Here is a 26,669-nt window from a genome sequence, read left to right as displayed (position 1 = left end):
GAAATACTAATGATTATAAGAGAATATTAAAAGTAATTATATGACAACAAACTGGGCAATCTGGAAGAAATGGATAAATTCCTAGAAACATTTAAACTACTAAAACTGAAAGAGGAAGAAATAGAAAATTTGAGCAGAGCCATAACCAGCATAGAAATTGAATCAGTAATCAAAAATCTCCCAACAAACAAGAGTGGACGGCTAATGGCTTCCCAGGGAAATCTACCAAACATTTAAAGAAGAATTAATACCTATTCTTCTGAAGTTGTTCCAAAAAATAGAAATGGAAGGAAAACTTCCAAACTCATTTTACAAGGCCAGCATTACCTTGATTATAAAACCAAAGACCCCCACTACAAAGGATTATTATAGACCAATATCCGTGATGAACATGGATGCAAAAATTCTCAACAAGATTCCAGCTAATGGATTCCAACAGTTCATTAAAAGGATTACTCACCATGATCAAGCAGGATTTATTCCGGGGCTGCAGGGGTGGTTCAATACCTGCAAATCAATCAACCTGATACACTATATTAATTAAAAAAAAGAAAAAGGATAGGAGTTCCCCAAAGCGCCGGTCGTAGCGGGGCAGGCAGGCCGGGGGCAAAAGCCGGGGTGCTGGTGGAGCCGGGGTGGGGTCAGAGGAGGCGGAAGCTGCGGGAGAGCTCAGGCCGCAGTCGTATAGGACCCTGCGTCCAGGCCCGCGGAGCGGCGGTGGCGGGGTTGGCCAGGGTGGCAGGGCCTTAGTACCTGGGCAGGTGGGCCGAGGACCATCGAGACCGGGGATGGGGTGACGGCCGGGCTGAGCTCCCGCCTCCGCGCAGTGCCAGGGAGGATGTGGCCGGGGACTCCGGGGCCGGGCGGGCGGCGGCGGCTGCAGCACTAGCGGCGCAGAGGGTGGGCGGCGGCGGCAGCATGAGACGCGGGGCCAGCGCCCGCGGGAGGGAGGCGCTGCAGGCTGCCGGGCCGCTCCTGCTGCAGCTGCTCGTCGGGCTCGCGGTGCCATGCTTGCGGGGCCCCACACGCTCTCGTCCCGGCCGCCGCCCGGGCCACCTGGTGACCATCTGCCGCGCCGCCGGAGGCTTCACCCGCGCCCTCCCCCAGGGCGCGCCCGCAGAGCTTCGGCCCGGTCACCTGCTCGCGGAGGCCGCGCCGGGCGGCGGCGAGGCCAGAAGATGGCCTGGGTGCTCAAGATGGACGAGGTGATCGAGTCCGGGGTGGTGCACGACTTCGACGCCAGCCTCTCGGGCATCGGGCAGGAGCTGGGTTCCAGCGCCTACAGCATGAGCGATGTCTTGGCATTGCCCATTTTTAAGCAGGAAGATTCCAGCCTTCCATTGGACGGTGAGACTAAACACTCACCCTTTCAATATGTGATGTACGCTGCCACCTCGCCAGCAGTAAAACTGCACGATGAGACTCTCACTTGAACCAAGGTCAGTCTTATGAAATGCGGATGCTGGATAACTGGAAAATGGGAGATATGCCTAAGATCACTGGAAAATTGGTAAAGAGCATCTTAAGAGTTGTATTCCATGACAGACGGCTACAATATACAGAGCATCAGCAACTTGAAGGCTGGAAGTGGAATCATCCAGAAGACAGACTTCTCGATTTAGATATTCCAATGTCTGTGGGAATAATTGGCACAAGGACAAATCCATGCCAGTTAAATGCAGTTGAATTTCTGTGGGACCCTGCAAAGCTCACATCTGCTTTCATTCAGGTGCACTGCATCAGCACAGTTTACTCCCCGGAAGCACGGAGGTGAAAAGGGGATGCCTTTTAGGATTCAGGTTGACACCTTTAAGCAGAATGAGAACAGAGAGTACGCGGATCATCTCCACTCAGCTAGCTGCCAAATCAAAGTGTTTAAGCCTAAAGGTGCAGACAGGAAACAAAAAACGGACCGAGAGAAGATGGAGAAGAGAACGGCTCACAAGAAAAGTACCAGCCATCCTACGACACCACCATCCTCACCGAGTGTTCTCCATGGCCCGATACCCCCACAGCCTACGAATAGCAGCCCTTCCACAGCGCCTGCCTTCACGTCCCCACAGCAGGGCACCTGCAGCGTCCCCGACAGCAATTCTTCCCCAGACCATCAGGGAGATGGAGTTTCATAGGCCTCCAGTGAACAACTTCAACCTTCAGCCACGATCCAGGAAACACAACAATGGCTGCTCAAAAACAGATTCTCTTCCTACACGAGACTGTTTTCCAATTTTTCAGGTGCCAACTTACTAAAACTGATAAAGGAGGATTTAGTACAAATTTGTGGTGCACCCGAAGGAATTAGGCTCTATAATTCCCTGAAGTCCAGGTCAGTTAGGCCCCAGTTAACCATCTACGTCTGCCAGGAGCAGCAGAGCGGCCCACCCCTGCAGGGCCAGCAGCCGGCCGGCGGCGGAGACAACAGTGACAGTGGGACGCCCTACGTGTATCATGCAATCTACTTGGAAGAAATGGTTGCTTCAGAAGTTGCTGGAAAACTTGCATTGGTGTTTAATATTCCTTTCCACCAGATTAACCAGGTCTACAGACAGGGGCCCACTGGTATTCACATTCTTGTTAGCGATCAGATGGTTCAGAACTTTCAAGATGAGAGTTGTTTTTTATTCTTCACAGTAAAAGCTGAGAACGGTGCACATAGTTTTGAAGTGATGTCGTACTTAGTCTGAACTATATTCAGTACCAAATAAAGTCACGCTTAAAAGTGTGTGAAGACTGAATCCAAGAAGTCCTGGGATTGGATTTTAGCGTATGAAATGTTTCATATTGAAAACACAAGATGACCTTTCTAATGAGCTGTATGAGAGGCGAATCTCCTCACTATGACTGCCATAGCCAAGCATCCTCGTGAGCGTGAGCACGTCGGGACAGCGCGTGCGGCTCTGGGGGTCACTTGCTGGCAGGGCTGCCTGCTTCTCTGGCAGAGGCCAGTAGATACAGTTCCTAGAAGCAGGCTTTGCTGTCTTTTTACACTGTATGCGGTTTGGAAATGAATGTAAAAACGTACTGTGGGCATTTACCTTTCTGTGCCAACTTGGCTTTTATGGCCTGAACCTTATGCTGCCCCAGAGCGGGGGTGGGGGACAGTACTGTCATGGAGCCGCACGGAATCTATCTGCAGGTGCGATGTGCCGAGATCGTGATCCCGGGTCAGGTAAGAGGCTTGGCCCCTTCTCGGAAGAAATCATGTCTAAGGGTGTGTGTGACGGGCTTGTGCCAGATCAGGGAAGATCCAAGCCAGGAAGGCAGGCTTGAAGCAAACTGCATTATCAAGAGTACCTTGGTGAGAGGATCAGTGTAAATCCTAATAGGTACCAAGACTTTTGTGATTTTGCTTTGTCCCAGATTTATTGAAAAACCTTTTGCTTCTGCTTCCATTTTTAGCATTTTGTTTCTGATTTTCATTTTTGAATCCCCTTGCCTTTTAAACTCATGTGGTATTCCTCCCTTTCTCTGTCCCTCCCCACCCGGCACCATCCTATTCTTAAACATTTTTAAAGCCCTGTCCCAGACAATGGAAACAGGTGACCTAGGTAGGGGGAAATGTAGGGTCATTTCTGATGTGCTTAAGGGGTCTTTGTTATCAGCAAGTTGAAATTATTCATGGCAAATGAGATGTCATAAATGAAACACTAAATTGTACTATAAAAATTCTCACACTTCTGAAATATAGGAGCTTTAGTATAATCATGGGTAAATATTTTGGTGATTGAGAGGCTTTCTTATACACCACATAATTGCTTCTTTTTCTATAAAAAGTGTGCCTCTTCCACAAAACCAAATGCTTGTCTGCCAGTACACTTCTCAAAGGGAGTCCACTGCTTTTGCAATTTTCCTGTCTTTTCACTTCCCTCTTCCCAGAGCCTTCCCCACGTGCACCAGCAAGCATCTGTGAGGCCTGTGGTGTAGCAGACCAGTTCTTTAAACTTCAGTTCCCCTTTAACTATAGCATCTCTGACCAGTTACGCAGCTGTCTTGGTTCGGAATGTGTTATTTGAATCTTATCTTTGTTCTGGCAGAAATAGGAATGAGTAATTTGGGCATTGAAATCTCCCAGAAGACAGACTAGTTCAGTGGGTAAAAGCTTTGACCTTCTGTGTTTTATTCTTAAAGGGTTATTGGATACAGAGAAGCCCAGTCTCTAAATATTTTCATCTTCAGTTTGAAAATATCTGTAACTCCTATAGGCCCTAAAAGCAGAGGAACTTTTCCTTTCTGTCATCCCCCTTTGCTTTCATATGAACACGTTTTCTGTTACCAATCACTTGGGAAAAAAGTGAGCATATCTCTTGTTTCAGAGTTTTGCTTGTCTGTTTAGCATTCCTTTTTGAGTCTCAGGGTATATGGAACAATAAATGTCATTTAAGGCTGTGTGCTATTTTGAATTCCTCATCAGGTTTTAGAAGTGGGGTTAAAAACACTTAAAAGTCATCAGACTTGAAATTGTACCAAGCAGCATTGAACATTAGTCTGTCCCAGTGAAGCAGGTTAAATTATGGCACCAGCAAATTTGTTACTTTGTTTTTTTAATAGTAGGATGCGTACATTTCAGTATAATAAATGTTTTCCGATTGTTTTGCAAAAAAAAAAAAAGATAAGAACCCTATGATCCTCTCAACAGATGCAGAAAAAACATTTAACAAAATACAGCATCCTTTCTTGATAAATATTCTCAAGAAAGTAGGGATAGAAGGAACATATCTCAACATCATAAAGGCCATATATGAAAGACCCACAGCTAGTATCATCTTCAATGGGAAAAACTGAGAATTTTCCCCTAAGATCAGGAACACAACAGGATGTCCACTCTCACCACTGTTGTTCAACATAGTACTGGAAGTCCTAGCCTCTGCAATCAGAAAACAAAGAGAAATAAAAGGCATCCAAATTGGTAAGGAGGAAGTCAAACTTTCACTCTTTGCAGACAACATGATACTCTATATAGAAAACCTGAAAGACTCCACCAAAAACTGATACATGAATTCAGCAAAGTCCCAGGATGTAAAATCAACATACAGAAATTTGTTGCATTTCTATACACCAATAATGAGGCAGCAGAAAGAGAAATCAAGGAATAGATCCCATTTACAATTGCACCAAAACCCATAAGATGCCTAGGAATAAACCTAACCAAAGAGATAAAGGATCTGTATGCTGAAAAGTATAGAATACTTATGAAAGAAATTGAAGAAGACACAAAGAAATGGAAAAATTTCCATGCTCATGGATTGGAAGAACAAATATTGTTAAAATGTCTATATTTCTCAAAGCAACCTACACATTCAATGCAATCCCGATCAAAATAACACCAGCATTTTTTCACAGAACTAAAACAAACAATCCTAAAACTTGTATAGAACCAGAAAAGACCTCAAATAGCCAAAGTTGAAAAAGAAAAGCAAAGTGGAAGGCATCACAATTCTGGACTTCAAGCTCTATTACAAAGCTATAATCATCAAGACAGTATGGTACTGGCTCAAAAACAGACACATAGATCAGTGGAACAGAATAGAGAGCCCAGAAATGGACCCTGAACTCTGTGGTCAACTAATCTTCGACAAAACAGGAAAGAATATCCAACAGGAAAAAAACAGTCTCTTCAACAAATGGTGTTGGGAAATTTGAACAGTGACATGCAGAAGAATGAAATGGGACCACTTTCTTACACCACACACAAAAATAAACTCAAAATGGGTGAAAGACCTAATGTGACACAGGAAACCATCAAAATCCTAGAGTAGAAAACAGGCAGCAACCTCTTTGATCCCTGCCACAGCAACTTCTTACTAGACACATCTCCAGAAACAAAAGCAAAAATAGACTACTGGGAGCACGTCAAGATAAAAAGCTTCTGCATAGCAAAGAAAACACTAAACAAAACTAAAAGGCAACTGACAGAATGGGAGAATATATTTGCAAATGACATATCAGATAAAGGGCTAGTATCCAGAACTCAACAAAATCAACACCCAAAAAATAACCCAGTTAACAAATGGGCAGAACACATGAACAGACATTTCTGCAAAGAAGACATACAAATGTGCCTAACATGAAAAAATGCTCAACATCACTCAACAGGGAAATACAAATCAAAACGACAATGAGATACCGTCTCAGATCTGTCAAAAGGGCTAAAATTAACAATTCAGGTGCTCACTTCAGCAGCACATATACTAAAATTGGAATGAAACCGAGAAGATTAGCATGGCCCCTGCACAAAGATAACATGAAAATTCATGAAGCATTCCGTATTTTTTTTGTAATGATGTGGATGGAACTAGAGAGTAATATACTAAGCGAAATAAGTCAATCAGAGAAAGACAATCATCACATGATTTCACACATATGTGGAATTTAAGAAACAAAACAGGAGCATAGGAGAAGGGAGGGGAAAAATGAAACAAGACAAAACCAGAGAGGGAGACAAACCATAAGACACTTTCAATCATAGGAAACAAACTGAGACTTGCTACAAGGGAGGAGGTAGGGGATGGGATAGCTGGGTAATGGGCACTAAGGAGGGCACGTGATGTAATGAGCACTGGGTGTTATATATAACTGATGAATCACTGAACTCTACCTCTGAAACTAAGAATACACTATATGTTAATTAATTGAATGTAAATAAAAAAAATTAACAACTCAGGAAACAACAGGTGTTGACGAGGATGCAAAGGGCAACCCTTTTGCACTGTTGTTGCGGGGGGGATGCAAACTGGTGCAGCCACTCTGGAAAATAGTATGGAGTTTCCTCAAAAAGTTAAAAATAGAACTACCCTGGGGGCGGAGCAAGATGGCGGAGGAGTAGGAGACCTAGATTTTGTCTGGTCTCAGGAATTCAGCTGAATAGGGATCAAACCATTCTGAACACCTACGAACTCAACAGGAGATCGAACAGGAGAGTAGCAACAACTCTCTGAACAGAGAAGCGACCACTTACTGGAAGGTAGGGCGTGCGGAGAAGTGAATCCGAGGCGATATTCGGGAGGATAGACGGCGGGGGAGGGGCCTCCGCCGGCCGCTTCTGGCAAGTGCTAGAGCCGCGGAGCACAAAATCGGACCTTTTAAAAATTGGCTCGGCGGAGGGACGTCGCTACAGTGGCTAAGCGGGGGGTGGAATCCTCCCGGGACAGTGTGGTCTCAGGACCCTTGGGGTCACAGAGAGACCGGGGGTGCCTGAGTGCGGCAGAGCTCCCGGGTATCGGAGCAGGGAAGCCGGCTGCAGAGACGGAGCAGAGTCGCAGGCTCTCAGCTCGGGGTTGCCACAAACTGTGATCTGCGGCCCAGTCGGGGCACGGCTCCCCCAGCAGGGACCCAACAAGCAGCAGATCCGGGGAGACTCCCCTTCCTTCCCGGGGAGGAGCGGTGCGGGAACACACTGCAGGGATCTGCTGGGTTTGGAGACTCCGAGCGGGGTCGGGTGCCAGAGATAGCAACGCTCGATCACAGGCCGGGTGAGCACGTAGTGCGGCCAGAGACCGGGGACACGGGAGTGACTGCTTTTCTCTGGGGGCGCACTGAGGAGTGGGGCCCCGAGTTCTCGGCTCCTCCGGGCGGAGACTGGGAGGCCGCCATTTTCGCCCTGGTCCTCCAAAGCTGTACCGAGAGCTTGCAGGGAACAAAAGCTCCTGAGAGCAAACTGGAGCAGCTTCCTTAGCCCGGACCGACAAGGGCGGGGCAATTCCGCCTCCGGCAAAGACATTTGGAAACCACAGCAACAGGCCCCTCCCCCAGAAGATCAGCACAAACAGCCAGCAAGCCAAGACCAAGTTGATCGATCAAGGAGAATAGGAGAACTCCAGCGCTAGGGGAATACTGCACATAGATTCATGGCTTCTTTTTTTTTTTTTTTTTTTACCATGATTCATTATTTCATCAAAGTTAATTTTTGTTGACTTTTTTTATTTTTCTTTTTCCCTTTTTCAACCAACATCTTATAAATCCCTTTTTTAAAAAAAAAAAAACATTTTTTTTTTTCATTTTTAGAGTCATATTTTATCCCTTCATAGTAGTTATCCTTGTTTTTGGCATATATATATAAGTTGTTCTCTCTTTAAAATTTTGAGGTACAGTTTCTTCTAACAGATCAAAATATACCCTAAACCACTAGTGTATGGCTTTGTTCTAGTCTCCTGCCTGATCACATTCTCTCCCTTTTTCCTTTTTTTTTCCTTAAATCTTCTTTCTTTTTTCAAACAACTTATCTTACCAAGTCCTTTTATAAAATCTTTTATAATTTTCATCTTTACAGTCATCTTCCATCCCTTCATTGTATCAACCCTTATTTTGTACATATATGTCTTTCTTCCTTTAAAATTTTAGGAGGCACTTTTTCTAACAGACCAAAATACGCCCAAAATCTAGTGTGTAGCACTGATCTATGCACTAGCCTGATCATATTTGATCATATTCTGCCTTTTTTTGAATTGTTTTGTTTTTGTTTTTATCTTTTTTTTCTTTTTTTTTTCTTTTTCTCTTTCTTTTTTCTTTCTTTCCCTTTCTTTTCCCCTGGTTTCAGGTCTTTTCTGATTTGTATACAGTATATTTGCTGGGGACGTTGTAAACCTGTTAGCCTTTTGTTCTCTCATTCATCTATTCTCCTCTGGACAAAATGACAAGACGAAAGAAATCACCTCAGCAAAAAGAACAAGAGGTAGTACCGTCAGCCAGGGACCTACTCAATACGGACATTAGTACGATGTCGGACCTAGAGTTCAGAATCATGACTTTAAAGATACTAGCTGGGCTTGAAAAAAGCGTGGAAGTTATTAGAGAAACCCTTTCTGGAGAAATAAAAGAACTAAAATCTAACCAAATCGAAATCAAAAAGGCTATTGATGAGGTGCAATCAAAAATGGGGGCACTAAATGCTAGGATAAATGAGGCAGAAGAGAGAATCAGCGATATAGAAGACCAAATGATGGAAAATAAAGAGGCTGAGAAAAAGAGAGAGAAACAACTACAGGATCACGAGGGCAGAATTCGAGAGATAAGTGATACGATAAGACGAAACAACATTAGAATAATTGGGATCCCAGAAGAAGAAGAGAGAGAGAGAGGGGCAGAAGGTATATTGGAGCAAATTATAGCAGAGAACTTCCCTAATGTGAGGAAGGAAACAGGCATTAAAATCCAGGAGGCACAGAGAACCCCTCTCAAAATCAATAAAAATAGGTCAACACCCTGACATCTAATAGTAAAACTTACGAGTCTCAGAGACAAAGAGAAAATCCTGAAAGCAGCTCGGGAGAAGAGATATGTAACCTACAATGGTAGAAACATTAGATTGGCAACAGACCTATCCACAGAGACCTGGCAGGCCAGAAAGGACTGGCAAGATATCTTCAGAGCACTAAACGAGAGAAATATGCAGCCAAGAATACTATATCCAGCTAGGCTATCATTGAAAATAGAAGGAGAGATAAAAAGCTTCCAGAACAAACAAAAACTAAAGGAATTTGCAAACACGAAACCAGCCCTCCAAGAAATATTGAGAGGGGTCCTCTAAGCAAAGAGAGAGCCTAAAAGCAGCAAAGAGCAGAAACGAACACAGACAACAGACAGTTAACAGTCACCTTACAGGTAATACAATGGCACTAAATTCATACCTTTCAATAGTTACCCTGAATGTAAATGGGCTAAATGCCCCAATCAAAAGACACAGGCTATCAGATTGGATTAAAACACAAGACCCATCCATATGCTGTCTGCAAGAGACTCATTTTAGACCCAAAGACACCCCCAGATTGAAAGTGAGGGGGTGGAAAACCATTTACCATGCTAATGGACACCAAAAGAAAGCTGGGGTGGCAATCCTTATATCAGACAAACTAGATTTTAAAACAAAGACTGTTATAAGAGATGAGGAAGGACACTATATCCTACTTAAAGGGTCTATCCAACAAGAAGATCTAACAATTGTAAATATCTATGCCCCGAACATGGGAGCAGCCAATTATATAAGGCAATTAATAACAAAAGAAAAGAAACACATTGACAACAATACAATAATAGTGGGGGACTTTAACGCCCCCCTGACTGAAATGGACAGATCATCTAAGCAAAAGATCAACAAGGAAATAAAGACTTTAAATGACACACTGGACCAAATGGACTTCACAGATATATTCAGAACATTCCATCCCAAAGCAACGGAATACACATTCTTCTCTAGTGCCCATGGAACATTCTCCAGAATTGATCACATCCTAGGTCACAAATCAGGTCTCAATCGGTACCAAAAGATTGGGATCATTCCCTGCATATTTTCAGACCACAATGCTTTGAAACTAGAACTCAACCACAAGAGGAAAGTCGGAAAGAACTCAAATACATGGAGGCTAAAGAGCATCCTACTAAAGAATGAATGGGTCAACCAAGAAATTAAAGAAGAATTAAAAAAATTCATGGAAACCAATGAAAATGAAAACACAACTGTTCAAAATCTTTGGGATACAGCAAAGGCAGTCCTGAGAGGAAAGTATATAGCAATACAAGCCTTTCTCAAGAAACAAGAAAGGTCTCAAATACACAACCTAACACTACACCTAAAGGAGCTGGAGAAAGAACAGCAAAGAAAGCCTAAACCCAGCAGGAGAAGAGAAATCATAAAGATCAGAGCAGAAATCAATGAACTAGAAACCAAAAGAACAGTAGAACAGATCAACGAAACTAGGAGCTGGTTCTTTGAAAGAATTAACAAGATTGATAAACCCCTGGCCAGACTGATCAAAAAGAAAAGAGAAATGACCCAAATCAACAAAATCATGAATGAAAGAGGAGAGATCACAAGCAACACCAAAGAAATACAAACAATTATAAGAACATATTATGAGCAACTCTATGCCAGCAAATTAGATAACCTGGAAGAAATGGGTGCATTCCTAGAGATGTATCAACTACCAAAATTGAACCAGGAAGAAATAGAAAACCTGAACAGACCTATAACCACTAAGGAAATTGAAACAGTCATCAAAAATCTCCCAAGAAACAAAAGCCCAGGGCCAGATGGCTTCCCAGGGGAATTCTATCAGACATTTCAAGAAGAATTAATACCTATTCTCCTGAAACTGTTCCGAAAAATAGAAATGGAAGGGAAACTTCCAAACTCATTTTATGAGGCCAGCATTACCTTGATCCCAAAACCAGACAAAGACCCCATCAAAAAAGAGAATTACAGACCAATATCCTTGATGAACATGGATGCAAAAATTCTCACCAAAATACTAGCCAATAGGATCCAACAGTACATTAAAAGGATTATTCACCACGACCAAGTGGGATTTATTCCTGGGCTGCAAGGCTGGTTCAACATCCGCAAATCAATCAACGTGATACAATACATTAACAAAAGAAAGAACAAGAATCATATGATCCTCTCAATAGATGCAGAAAAAGCATTTGACAAAGTACAACATCCTTTCTTGATCAAAACTCTTCAGAGTATAGGAATAGAGGGTATATACCTCAATATCATAAAAGCCATCTATGAAAAACTTACAGCGAATATCATTCTCAATGGGGAAAGGCTGAGAGCTTTTCCCCTAAGGTCAGGAACGCGGCAGGGATGTCCACTCTCACCACTGCTATTCAACATAGTATTAGAAGTCCTAGCCACAGCAATCAGACAACAAAAAGAAATCAAAGGCATCCAAATCGGCAAAGAGGAAGTCAAACTCTCACTCTTTGCAGATGATATGATACTGTATGTGGAAAACCCAAAAGACTCCACCCCAAAACTGCTAGAACTCATACAGGAATTCAGTAAAGTAGCAGGATATAAAATCAATGCACAGAAATCAGTGGCATTCCTATACACCAACAACAAGACAGAAGAGAGACAAATCAAGGAGTCGATCCCATTTACAATTGCACCCAAAACCATTAGATACCTAGGAATAAATCTAACCAAAGAGGCAAAGGATCTGTACACAGAAAACTATAAAATACTCAGGAAAGAAATTGAAGAAGACACAAAGAAATGGAAAAACGTTCCATGCTCATGGATTGGGAGAATCAACATTGTGAAGATGTCAATGCTACCTAGAGCAATCTACACATTCAATGCAATCCCCATCAAAATACCATCCACTTTTTTCAAAGAAATGGAACAAATAGTCCTAAAATTTGTATGGAACCAGAAGAGACCCAGAATAGCCAGAGGAATACTGAAAAAGAAAAGCAAAGCTGGCGGCATCACAATTCCGGACTTCCAGCTCTATTACAAAGCTGTCATCATCAAGACAGTATGGTACTGGCACAAAAACAGACACATAGATCAATGGAACAGAATCGAGAGCCCAGAAATGGACCCTCAACTCTATGGTCAACTTATTTTTGACAAAGCAGGAAAGAATGTCCACTGGCAAAAAGACAGTCTCTTCAACAAATGGTGTTGGGAAAATTGGACAGCCACATGCAGAAGAATGAAACTGGACCATTTCCTTACACCACACACAAAAATAGACTCCAAATGGTTGAAAGACCTAAACGTGAGACAGGAGTCTATCCAAATCCTAAAGGAGAACACAGGTAGCAACCTTTTCGACCTTAGCCGCAGCAACTTCTTCCTAGAAACATCGCCAAAGGCACGGGAAGCCAGGGCAAAAATGAACTATTGGGATTTCATCAAGATAAAAAGCTTCTGCACAGCAAAAGAAACAGTCCACAAAACCAAAAGACAACCGACAGAATGGGAGAAAATATTTGCAAATGACATATCAGATAAAGGGCTAATATCCAAAATCTATAAAGAACTTATCAAACTCAACACCCAAAGAACAAATAATCCAATCAAGAAATGGGCAGAAGACATGAACAGACATTTCTCCAAAGAAGACATCCAAATGGCCAACAGGCACATGAAAAAGTGCTCAACATCGCTTGGCATCAGGGAAATCCAAATCAAAACCTCAATGAGATACCACCTCACACCCGTCAGAATGGCTAAAATTAACAAGTCAAGGAACGACAGATGTTGGCGGGGATGTGGAGAAAGGGGAACCCTCCTACACTGTTGGTGGGAATGCAAGCTGGTGCAACCCCTCTGGAAAACAGTATGGAGGTTCCTCAAACAGTTGAAATTAGAGCTACCGTTCGATCCAGCAATTGCATTACTGGGTATTTATCACAAAGATACAAATGTAGGGACCCGAAGGGGTACGTGTACCCCAATGTTTATAGCAGCAATGTCCACCATAGCCAAACTGTGGAAAGAGCCAAGATGCCCATCGACTGATGAATGGATACAGAAGAAGTGGTATATATACACAATGGAATATTATGCAGCCATCAAAAGGAATGAGATCTTGCCATTTGCAACGACGTGGATGGAACTGGAGGGTGTTATGCTGAGTGAAATAAGTCAATCAGAGAAAGACATGTATCACATGACCTTACTGATATGAGGAATTCTTAATCTCAGGAAAGAAACTGAGTGTTACTGGAGTGGTTGGGGGTGGGAGGGATGGGGTGGCTGGGTGATAGACATTGGGGAGGGTATGTGCTACGGTGAGCACTGTGAATTGTGCAAGACTGTTGAATCACAGATCTGTACTTCTGAAACAAATAACGCAACATATTTTAAGAAAAAAGAAAAAGAAGATAACAGGAGAAGAAGAAAAGGGGAATATGTCAGAGGGGGAAACGAACCATGAGAGATGATGGACTCTGAAAAACAAACTGAGGGTTCTAGAGGGGAGGGGGGTGGGGGGATGGGTTAGCCTGGTGATGGGTATTGAGGAGGGCACGTTCTGCATGGAGCACTGGGTGTTATGAACAAACAATGAATCATGGAACACTGTACCAAAAACTAATGATGTAATATATGGTGATTAACATAACAATAAAAAATTAAAAAAAAAAAAATAGAACTACCCTATGACCCAGCAATTGCACTACTAGGTATTTGTCCAAGGGATTCAAAAATGCTGATTCAAAGGGGTACATGCTCCCCAACGTTTATAAAGCACTATCAACAACAGCCAAATTATGAAAAGAATTCAAATGTCCATTGACAGATGAATGGATAAAGAAGACGTGGTATATATATATACAACGGAATATTATGCAGCCATCAAAAGGAAAGAAAGCTTGTCATTTGCAACAGCATGGATGGAACTAGAGTGTATTATGCAAGCAAAATAAATCAGTCAGAGAAAGACAAATATCATATGTTTTCACTCATATGTGGAATTTAAGAAACAAAACAGATGAACATAGAGAAAGGGAAGGAAAAATAAAATAAGATAAAAACAGAGAGAGAGGCAAACTGTAAGAGACTCTATAGTTAAGAGAACAAACTGAGGGTGGCTGGAGGGGAGGTTGGTGGGCAAATGGGCTAAATGGGTGATGGGGATTAAAGGGGGCATGTGTTGGGATGAGCACTGGATGTTACATGCAAGTGATGAGTCAGTAAATTCTACTCCTGAAACCAATACTACACTATATGCTAACTAAGTTGAATTTAAATAAAATAAAGAAAAAAATACTAATATACACTAAAAAAAATCAGAATCTTGGCACCTTCTCTCTTTCCCCCGAATCTCTAACTACTTTTACCTAATATTTCATTCAACCTAAACTACCTTCACCCCAATAACCCTCAATGCCCCCACATTTCTGACCTTCAAACACACTGCTCCCCCCACCACCTGAAACGTCACACATACCAACCATCCCATCAATTGCTATCACATGGAATCCATCCTTCCAGGCTTACTCGAATCCTGCCATCTTCACAAAGTTGTTCTTATATTTCTGGCCCCTACTCCCAGATTTGCTTTTTTCTTTCTTTTAAGCCTCCACCCCATTTATTCCCCTTCTTTAGGACTTGAAGGAATTTCATTATTTTAGGTGTATGTAGAGCTGTACAATCACATTCTAGTATAGCATCACCTCTTCAGAACTTCTCTGTGAGGCCCCTGCATGAAGCAGAGATCCTTATACCTGAGGAAGCTAAGGCAAATGGAGAATTAGGATGTTATCTGAGCTTAGAGCTAGTGAACAGTTCAATTGGAATTCAACCCCAAAACTTTTAACTTGAGATCTAGATATCACTGCTTACATTTTATGTCCTTAACCAATCCACTAAACTTCAAATCACTTGAGCAATTAGAAGTCACATATTAAGCATCATTGTACTTTGATAACAACATTTGAGCAGAAATTTTAATACTGACATTCAAACCTTATTTGCTAGTACTTATTGCTGAAAATACACATTTTTTTCAGGATAGTTCTTATTTGGATATTTTGTAATTAAGTACCATATCTAATCTCTAATATGCCCCCCATGCCAAGGACACTGTTTTAAGATCTGTGAGGCAGATCATCTGTAACAGAACCTTCTAGAGGCCTCATTAAAAATGCAGATACCTAGGGGCACCTGGGTGGCTCAGCTGGTTAAGCGTCTGACTCTTGATTTCAGCTCAGATCATGATCTCAAGGTTGTGAGATAGAGCCCTGCATCAGGCTCTGTGCTCAGCGTGGAGTCTGCTTGAGATTCTTTTTTCCCTCTGCCCCTCTCCCCTGAGTTCTCTCTCTCTCTTTCTCATAAATAAATAAATAAATAAATAAATAAATAAATAAATAAATAAATAAAATTTTTTAAACTGCAGATCCCTATACCCAATCTCAGATTTATTGATTCAGAAAACCAGGATATGTGGTTCAAAAATGATGATCCTTATGAATTTAAACTTTTAAACTTTAAACTGAATTTAAAGATTAAAGTTTACCTCTTAAGTCTGACATACAAAGTCCTCCTAAATATAAAGATATTACCTTCTATTGGAAACTTCTACTCCGGCCTTTCTTTCACTTTATAAATTCTGGCTTCAATCTCCACCATGCTTACGACATCCTCTCTATTCTTCCATGTCTTCCAATCCTACCTATTCCTATAGGCTTAATCCAAACCCAGCTCCTTTGACATCACATCTCCCTTCTCTGAGCCATAACCATTGTTGGTGCTATTATTGCTTCAGTTGAGGCACCATGCATCAAGCACAAACACTAAGCACCTAGTATACACTATCTTTTGAAAGCATCACAAAAATCTCATGGGATAAGTTCTATTATTATCTCCACTCTTAACATGTCAAAACTGAAATCAAAGAGGTTTAATGACTTGTCTGAGATTACACCATCTATAAGTGTCAGCATCAGAACACAAACCTAGGGTCTCTAATGCCAATGCCCACTCCTTCAGTAACTGAACTGTGTATTTCCCTCACCTCTGCCCTCAGTACAGTGCCTCCAGCATAATAAGCACCTGTCATTGTGACTACTGATGGTGCCAGTTCCTTGGGTGGCCTGATGAGCAATGAAGCACACTGACTCATCCTTACCAGGAATGATAAAATCTAAATGGATCCAATTCCTCAAACTGTCCTACTGGATTGTCTTACTTGATTGAGAGGGAGAAAGGTTCATGAACAGCCAAATGGGTTATTTTACTTCCATGACAAAATGGTCCACTCTACAAACAAAAATGCTGCAATACCAAAGATATTGAAAGTGCATTTGACTAGTCAAGAAATAACAACAATGATGATAATAACGGTGATGGATAACTAACACGTGTATGGTGGTCACTATAGGCTAGGCATGATGGTTAGCATCTTTGTGCATTACCTAATTTAATTCTTTTGATAATCCTAACAAGTAGACAATATTATCATAATTCCATTGTATAGAGGAGAAAACCTAGGCTCAACAAAATTAAATAGTCTGGACAAGACCACTTGACCAGCTGTGTGTGGTATAACAATTAAGTAGACTCGGACCTTGGTGTGCTTGACTCCCAGTCTCAAACTCATTATTTTCTGCTATATTACAAAAGGTTCCTAGTAAAGAGAAATTTTGGACTGATGATAGAGATTATTTTAAAAAATTTAAATACTGGAGAAATAAGCTCATTCAGCTCATAAATGAAGACCAGACCATAAGACTTATCTGTGGGTATTAAAGGAAAACTGGAAAATAGGCTTGCTGGTCATATCAATGAATGTACATAGCTATCAGCTTGGGTTGGCACCTAAATGTATTTTATTAAATGTATCATGTATTTTATTAAAAGCCAACTTCATCTGGCTATAGAATGAAATGAGGTTGGCATTGGTTCAGAAAAATAACCTAAATTTCAGGTTTTTCTCAAAATAGTTGATGTTTATCTGTCAAGAATTATTTCCTCTAAATACCACAAAGCAGCTGTGCACACAGAATTTCCCAGTGGAAGTAGTTTCAAAATAGAAAAAAAATTCAGATAAAGCAAACATTCTATGAGTTTGCTTTTACCTTTCCTATGTATATCATAGAAGGAGGGGGTGGGTAGGAGACTAGAAAATACTAGGAGAAGGGACTGATTTCACTTGATATTCTTTTGCAGAACCTCTGTTCTCAATTGCCTCCTCTGTTGCCCCTTTCCATCTTAGGGAGCAGGAGACCACACAGTCCATCTGCGACATCAAACATAAGTGATGGAAACCTCAAGACCTTTGGAATTTGCTTAGCATGAAAAACTTCCTAGATAGACCTCTACAAAGTTAAGACAATTCTATGGCTAGGCTACATCCATCACATCCCAAAACTCTCTTTTGGGAGAAAGTAGCATCTTTCTCATCTAGAAATTTAGCATAAACATTTCAATTTCTATGGGGAACCCATAAAAAATAAGTCAAGTTAGGAAATGGCACGTAAAAGTTTTCCAATATTCTAAAGTGTTACACATACTGTACTCTTCCCATCTATCACCTTGATAAAGCTTTTTATTACTGGGTACATGAGGAAAGTTGTTTTGTGAGACTGATTAAAACTATATTTTCCCTGGCTAAGGAATTTTATAGGCTGTCTCCAGGTGGGATAATGGATCGAATTCGTTAATCCACTCATTTCAGGCGGAAGCTTCAAATGGCACTTCCTAATTTTAATACACTTCATAAATTTGCTGTGCTCTCAAAACCATCTGCTTCAAATGTGTTTGTTTCTTTCTCAACCTATTTTGCTTCTTCAGTACGCATTGCCTGCCTTTCCTCCCTCTGAATAATCTTTCAGATAATGCTCGTCAAAGAACCATCTCCATCAGAGCTCTCCCAAATAGGTCCTTCACTTGACATCCGATACTCCATTATTTTTTACCCTCATTTGCAGTGAAAACATCCTACTCCAACTCATCTCTCTTCATTCCCTCTATTTGACATTAGTTTTGTAAATGTATTTATTATTTATAAAAATTCAGTGAAGATATGTCTTTAGAAATACATTGCATGAAAGCTGTTAAAACAATCAAATTTCACTTTTTCTTTTTCAGAAAAATCAAGGGTTCAAAAGCTGTTAAGTTTTTGGGCAGTTTCTCAAGATTCCTCTAGTATGTAAGTATACATAAGGGCAAGAAGGGGAGGCAGAATCACCCTTGTTGTATCCCCGGGGGAAGATAATAACCTCAGGGTTCAATTTCTGTTGAAGGATCAGAGACAAAAGTGACTTGCTATCCCTCTACAAGTTGGAAGTGCCCTCCCAAAACTTCAATGTGATATTTACTTTGAGGCAAAAAAGGAAAATTACATTTAATCCCCTCTCAAAGTTTTTTAAATTATATGTGAGTTTGAAGCCTAGCCAGCATTTATAAGTATCTAGACAAAGCCAAAATACTGAAGGAATGAAACTACCTAGGCCATTTTAAGTACTACTCATCATGCTCCATGCTGCTATTAGTTTGGAATTAGAGCTGCACTATTAAAAAGCTTGGCTTGCCTCCTCTCATATTCCACCCACCGGCCAGCCCAGTAATTGATCCTCAAGGGCTATTCATTGGAGTCACTGATGTGGTTTCCTCCTCTAGCTGCCCAATAGAATCATTTGGAGAACTTTAAAAAAAATACCCCCCATGCCTAGACTCCACCCCAGATCAATTAAATTAATTAATATCTGGGGGTCCTAAATGGTCATGAGTGTTTTTTAAAATCTCCCCAGGGATTTAATAGACAGGTGGAATTGAGAACTACTGAACTTGACAAAGGACACACCCATGTGATCCCTATCCCACGTGTACATTGATCAAAGATTTGGCCAATTCTTTGAGCTGGAAATTCAAGGACGGACATTCTCAGTAAGTTAAACCCTTTATACTCAGGAAGAAAAATGGAAATGCTATTAGACTGCATAACACAAGCATGAAGGGAAAAGAAAGAGGATCTCAAGTCTAGAGAGCCACCTTACATGAAAAACTAATCACCTACCTGTGCCTTCTGGGCAAAATATAAGCAGTTATCCTTCAAAAGGACCTTACCTTATTTAAATTACTTATAATTAAGCAGATGTTCTTAAATATTGTCAAATGGTAAAGACTAATAACAGTTTTTTTAATATGAACAAATTATTGAGTCTCTGCTGTATTTTACATGTTATTTTGTTAAATATTCAAAATAAATTATACATGATAGGTAATAGATAAGGAAACCAAAAAATCAAAGAAATTGAGTAAATTATCCCAAACCATATGCATGAATCTCTAGATCAATACACCCTGAAAGAATGTACACTTTCCCACACTTTGCCTGCCTCGCAGATATTTTAACCTAGTCAGAGGAAGCACTAATTGAGGAGCTCTTCTAGACTTAACTCTGATAAAAGGAAGGAAGGGGAGGGAGGGATGAAAGGAGGGCGGGAGGGAATGAGGAAGGAAAGAAGGAAGGATAAATACTATGAAGATAAGGGGGAAGGGAAGGGAAGAGAAGGGAAGGAAGGAAGAAGGGAAGGGAGGAAGAAGGGAAAGAAGGAAGGAAGAAAGGGAGGAAGAAAGGGGGAGAATGGGAGGGAAGGGGCAGGGTGGGGAGGGGAGTAGAGTGGAGAGGAGGGGAGGAGAGGGGAGGGGACAGAAGGGAAGGGAAGGAAAAAGGAAACTAATTGGACCTGTGGAAACTGCAGGACACCTGAGTCATACTGACTATGTTATCCTGGAATCTGTGATGGAAGGGTCTAAAGACAGACTAAAGCAGAATTTGACATAAGCCAGAAACATTAGGAACACCAATTTAAAAATACGAAAATGCAAAAGAAGAATTGGATGCCTTCACTGGACGATGCACAAAGACAATTGAATAACTCATGAAGAAAGACTGGAAATAAAATCTGACTATATGCATTAAATAATCTCAATGCCATATAAAAAGTACCCCAAGAATTGAAATTTGGAGAGATTGAGCACAAATTAAACTAACAAGAAGGGGTGTAGGTAATGGAAAAAGAAACACAAAACCAGGTAAATAGAGGACAGTCATGTGACCCTCTACTAACAGTCCAAGGTGTCCAGAAGACTCACTAATGACCATTCACTCAGCAAATATTCGTTATAGACTTTCAGGTGGCAGCCATTGTGCTCAGCATGAGAGGTACAGTGCTCGACACACTGACATAGACCCTATTCTCAGGGGGCTTCTAGCTTCCTGAGGCTGACCAACATAAAGAGGCCTACACATAAATACATCATTATAAGCTGTGATAAATACTACGAAGAAAAAAATGTAGGAAGCCTAGCACAAGGAGGCCATGACCTAGAAAGCACTCTCAGGGGAGAACTTCCTGAAGCAGAATTAACGTGTGTGTGTGTGTGTGTGTGTGCAAAAGGACACCGTAGACCAAGAACAACATATAAAAAAGCACCAAAAGGGGAAATCTATAGCCCACTGAAGAAAACAGAAGTGCTAGCCAAGGCAGGAAGGTAGAGAGCCAGTGAGGGGGAAGCAAGGGCTAGATCCCAGAAAGCCTAGTAGGTCATGCGATGGATTTGGGTCTTTCTCTACTGCAGTGACCTCTAGCAGAAAAGTCACATGATGACCAGGTATGCATTTTTAAAACTCACGCAGGCTACACTATGTGAACATAAAAGGACACAAAGCAGAGGGAAGGAAATGGGTTGTAACACGGTTGTAGAAATTCCAGGCAAGAGATGATGGCACCTGGACCACGATGCTGTGGTGGCCCTGGAGTACTGTGGACAGATGGAGAGACATTGAAGGAACAAAATCATCACCTCCTAGTGGCACAGTAATGGATTTGATGTGGCAGGTGAGGGAAAGGTTGATCACTGATATATCTGAACCAACTTATACTCACTCCTATCTTTTCCTTTTTAGGGACAGAATAGTCTCATGACTTTTAAGTTTCTTTTGTTCCATAACAGTTCCCCCCACACACACTTTTTTCTTTGTAATTTTTTTATTGTTATGTTAATCACCATACATTACATCATTAGTTTTTGATGTAGTGTTCCATGATTCATTGTTTGTGCATAACACCCAGTGCTCCACGCAGAATGTGCCCTCTTTAATACCCATAACCAGGCTAACCCACCCCCCCCACACTTTTTTTTCTGCCATTTCTGTGTTGATAAACTAACTCATTTAGTATATGGAGTGTCTCACATTCTGCATTTGACTGATTATTTCCTTGTGCTATTATTTACCTTCTTCCTATACCCACTGGGTTTCCTGTAAAATGGTAGCTCTAGAGGCTCCGTTGATTCTGATTCCAATTATTTTTTCCTTTTGGATTATTTCATGTTTTCACTGTAGCCTGTTAGATAACATCATGAGAAATAACAAGTCAGAGCACTTTTAGTGGTGTTGGGATTAATCTGGGAATGTAAGTGGGGTCAGCATGGTCCTCCCATTCTGAAGCTCCCCTCACCTTTTTAATGGTTTTAACATGCACTAGTGGTGGTTGCCTCAATCCCTTAAAACCTCAGATAAACGAGGATAAAAACACACAGACTTTCGCAAAACATGAGTTGGACTCCATCTCTCAAGCTGTGTGAGTTTTCCCCCAGTTACTCTGGGTACACCTTCTCAATGACATCTAATTCTTCAGACTCAAAATGCAAACACCACAGACCTATCTTCTGTCCCTTTCTTTTCTCTCTACACAGTCTCTTTTCAGTAAATTGTATCTATTTCTTGCAAGCTCCTTTCCATTCTGTGCAAAAGTCTCACAAAACCCTAACTCTAGCCTCAGTCTGAGTGTCAATTTTTAGTTGCCAACTAGTCCTTCACTCCACCATAAATCACACTTGTCACCTTTAATTTCCAAACCACTTTCAGAACCCTGTCTTTCTGCCAAGAATATCATGATTCTCTCAATCACCACTGACTACTCCTCCTCCTCCCCTCCCTTGCTATCTACATCAATAAGTTGACAACTCTGTGCAATCTTCCTGCCACATATCTCTCTCCAAATCACTGCCACCCCTCTAGTACAGGTTATTATCTGTTGCCTAAACTATTACAAATAGCTTCTTAAGGGCTCTCTCGACTCTCAGGTTCTGCCCTGTGCAATTCACCCTGAACCGAGGGCTAGAAGATGCCTCCAGATACAGCCAGAGTCACATAATTCCCAGCTCAAATGGCTTCACTTGCTGCCCTTGAGCTACCAACGAAATACAAGCTGTTCATGCTGCCATCAGTCTGTCTCTTCGGCCTCTACAGACTTTGTTCCACTCAGGCCTACATTGCTGGATTGCTGAATTCTGAGTCTCTTCCCAGGAGTCATGTCTATAAGCAGTCTCTCCTTTCTGTTGCCCAAACCATCCTGATTATGGGCAACCTACTCATTCCTTTCCTCTTCACTGAGTGACATATGTATTTTCATTGACAGTGATTTGAATCACCAAGGTATTATATTTGTTTTGCAACAAATTCCCCTTCCTTTCCCCTATTCTATCACCCAAAGGGGATAATTTATTATGCCCTCTTCCATAGCTGTTCTTTACCTTATATAAAAATAGATGCACCCTTCCTGCCTGCCTGATTGAGCTAGGATGTCAGTCTTCTGCCCTTGGACTGGGATTACCACCACCAGCTCCCCTGGTTCTCAGGCTGTCAGACTCAGACTGGAATCACACCACTGGCTTTCTGGGGTCTCCAGCTTGCAGACGCAGAGGGTGGAACTTCTCAGACTCCATAATCGCTCATTGTTCTGGGTACCTAAAGTGTTTTTAAATATGAAGAATATATAATTACGGGCCTAAAGATGGAAAGAAGGAAAATACATGAACTTAGCCAATTTGAATAGAAAGCACTTGCTTATATGTAATCTTGATGGTTCTCATCACCCCATATCAATTATTTTCAGATTATCTGCATCTATAGAAATGAAACATGATCATAGATTCCTATTTTGAATTCCACTGGTGAAATAAATTTTATAGGCAAATTCTATGTCCACCCCTTTTAATTACTAGTATTTTTAAAGGTTGCATAAGTAGCCTCAACCACTTTATTTATTTATTTATTATTTTTTAATTTTATTTTAAGTTGAAAATCAAAGTTTCTATTCTGTTTTTGTTAGACAATGCATTTTTGAACAGGTTAAACTGAAAATGTAAATGTGTGAAAAAAAAGGCTATCTCTGAGCTTTTTCTAAAACCATCCTTAACTAACCAGTGTTATTGATTTGGCAAATATCTATTTGAATTTAACTCAAATTTGTATAAATATAAAAAAATATACAGAGCTCTACTTTTTTGTATTCTTCTATTTATTTTTTTTTTGACAAAATGGAGCTTTAATCACCTAAAATAAGTTTAAGTTCAATAGTGGAGGCATTAGTTTTTTTATTGAGATATAATTGACACAAAACATTTTATTAACTTCAGGTGTGCAATATAATCACATGACATTTGTACACCCTGCAAAATGATCACCATAAAGTTCAAGTCAACATCTGTCACCACACAGAGCCACAGAATCTTTTTTTTCTTGTGATGAGAACATTAAGATTTCCCTCTTCGCAAATTTCAAATACTTAATACGATGTTAATAAATATAGTCATTGTATAGTCATGACTTACTTATTTAATTAGAAGGCATTATTTTTAATTATAACATAATATCACACCATAATATTCCATATTTCTATAATGTACTCAGTCATTATGAATAACTACTGGCTGTTTCGATGAATTTTATAATTATTTTCATGATTAAATCAACATTATTTTATATGACAAAATAGATGCACAAAGATATACACTTGATGAATAATTTGGTTTATAAATAAATCATATTATATATAATGCATATATATATTATTCTGCATCTAGCTTTTCTCATATGATTTACATAGAGTCATTTCACCTCAATATATAGAGATCTGCTTCATTCATATTAATAACCACTTGTATTCTATAATATAAATTGTCCTTAATTTATTCTTCCATTCCCATAGATGAGCATTCAATTTTTCCCTTTTAAAAACTATTACACACGAGGCTTAAATAAATATTTTTGTATGTAAACCTTTATAACTTATTACTTTTTTTTTTTTCAAATCCATTCCCAGAAATGGATTCCTGGGTCAAATGGCATGCACAATTTAAATTCTAATAAAGGATAGCTAGATTACTTTCCAAAAGTAATAACGCACTCTTATGCCAACAGTATATGAAGGGAAGTATTTATTTCTCCACAACTTTTCTAATAATAATATGTTAACTTTTTGTCATTTCAGTCAAGTTATTATCTGAAAATTGGTATCTCTGAGGTTTAGCATTACATGCCCATTCTCTAAGACCCCATCTGAAACACCACCTCCTTTATGAATCCTTTTTTTATTCCCTCATCCTAGATACTTTCTTTCCTCTGAAATCTTTGTAGTGAGTGTTTTGTCCTTTTGTAGAACTTTTCATATTAAACTTTATGCTGAATTGAGTTTTCTTATTTTGTATGACTACCACATTGTAACTCAAAAGGATAGATCACACATATCTATTTTTATAATTTCCATAACATTAGCTCAGTGGCAGTACACAAGAGATGCCCAAATTTTGCTTAATAGGATCTAATTGATCAGTCAGAGAAATGGGAACTCAGGCTAGGAATTAAATGTGCATGACTCTCCCCTCTTGGAAAAAATTACAAGTGGATTGCTGCAAATTCTAACAAAACTGTTAAACAAAACAGATATACCATGTTCACTAATCAACTCTACTGCTCTAATATCCAGGGTTAGTAAAGCCAATCAACAAGAGTATGACAGTATCATGGTGTTTACAAGCCAGAACCCTGGGCAGAAGCAAACATAGGGAAGCACAGCTAGTAAGAAAATCATGTTTTCTTTTCTTTTCTTTTTTTTATTTTGCAGGTAGCTTATTTTAAGTGAACTCAGATGGAATGCTTACCAGTAGGCAAAAGATAAAGAAAGATTATAGCTCACCATACAAATGAACAACTTAAAGGTAAAAGAGCTGACATAGAAAATGGCTAGCAGTGTTTTGAGAGTTGCCTTGGATAATTTATCCCAACACACACACATACATCTTTGTGTAGTAGATATTATTATTATCCACATGTCATATATGAGGTATTAACTTTCCCAAGGTCATAGATTGTACATATAAGGGAACTGAGTTGAAGGCCCGGATCCATTTGAGTCTAGATTGCCTATAATGTCCCATCCATAGAGGTATCAAAAGAGAGACCAGGATTTCATTAAGGGGAAAAATGGGTGGATGACATCCAAACTTGTCCAGAGAACTTACTATGCTATCACAGAGGTTAGAATCTCCTTAGAGTCAAAAACTTATGAGAAAGAAACAAAACAAACAGGCAGTGTTCTACTTACCATTAATTCATAAGGACAAAGAAAGGACCAAGGATGACATAGGTTCTCTTTTAAAATATATAAACCATGCAAATATAAAGGAATGAGTAACAAAATATATCTTCCAAATACAAACAGTACAGTCACTTAAAACTGTGGTAAAGTTCAGTTTCTAAATATTTTCTTGGCTGGCTATACTCAGTCTTCTGAATTTGAGTCATCTGTCATGTAATACAAGTGTTAAATGCCACATCAGTACTTCCTTGCTGGTTGCTCAGAGCCTCAATCAGCTCCTCTTACTTCCTCTGGCCTAATTCTCCTGTTTCCCAAAGTTATCAATGTCTGCTGTTCTCTTTAATATTGGCCTTTTAGTTTCCTCTGGTTTTCTCCTTGAGACAACAAGGCACTGATAGAGAAGGTATCTGAATTCCATCCCCTCAACTGGATTGAACAGCAAAGGCACTTCTACGGGTGGGTAACTCTCATAAATGCTAGAGCCCAATCATGATGTAGAGATGATTGAAATATGTAAGATAAGAAGCTAAGAGTTAGATTTAAGTTCAAATTCTCAAGCTTACTGCTGTAGGATCCTGAGTAACATATTTAACCTACATGGTCCTCGGTTTTCTCATTCATATCAAGATCATAGTAGTACTCGCTTCACAGGATTTTTGGGAGGATTAAATTAGATGTTGCAAAATACAACCTATAATAAGTTCCCAATCAGTGGAAGGTAATCATTATTACAGCTATTAGCAGAATCAGCCACTTTTAGGAAAAACAAAAAGTAAATTAAACCCAAAATAAACTTCTAAATACCATGAGTATAAGTTTAAAAAAACTATATTAAAAAATTCCTTCATTATCTCCATGTCTGATTAAAATAGGATTCAGCCCAGTTACAACAGGGAATAAGGAAATTGCTGATGGGCTCAGTTAGGTTCTGAATAAACTGTCCAAAGGGGGGAGTCTCATACCCTTACAGAGATACTGGGATACTTGAAAAACAAGACAATTTGTGAGTATGGTCAGAAGGTTAATGTCTTTCTTCCAAGAAA

General features: G+C 40.2%; 1 non-coding gene and 1 pseudogene across 1 annotated transcript; both read left to right on the top strand.

The window, feature by feature from the left end:
* The first annotated feature begins 1,156 nt into the window (after nt 1–1,156).
* On the top strand, nt 1,157–2,684 carry LOC113920573 (annotated as a pseudogene).
* A 3,480-nt stretch (nt 2,685–6,164) lies between these two features.
* Nucleotides 6,165–6,271, top strand: LOC113923950. Its single transcript, XR_003520461.1, has one exon. It is a non-coding gene; the product is annotated as a U6 spliceosomal RNA (small nuclear RNA).
* Nucleotides 6,272–26,669: the final 20,398 nt, after the last annotated feature.

The sequence above is a fragment of the Zalophus californianus genome, chromosome 15 (assembly GCF_009762305.2).
Source record: "Zalophus californianus isolate mZalCal1 chromosome 15, mZalCal1.pri.v2, whole genome shotgun sequence".
Lineage (NCBI taxonomy): Eukaryota > Metazoa > Chordata > Mammalia > Carnivora > Otariidae > Zalophus > Zalophus californianus.
Note: the sequence above shows the minus strand (reverse complement) of the source record. Positions and strands in the feature narration are given on the sequence as shown.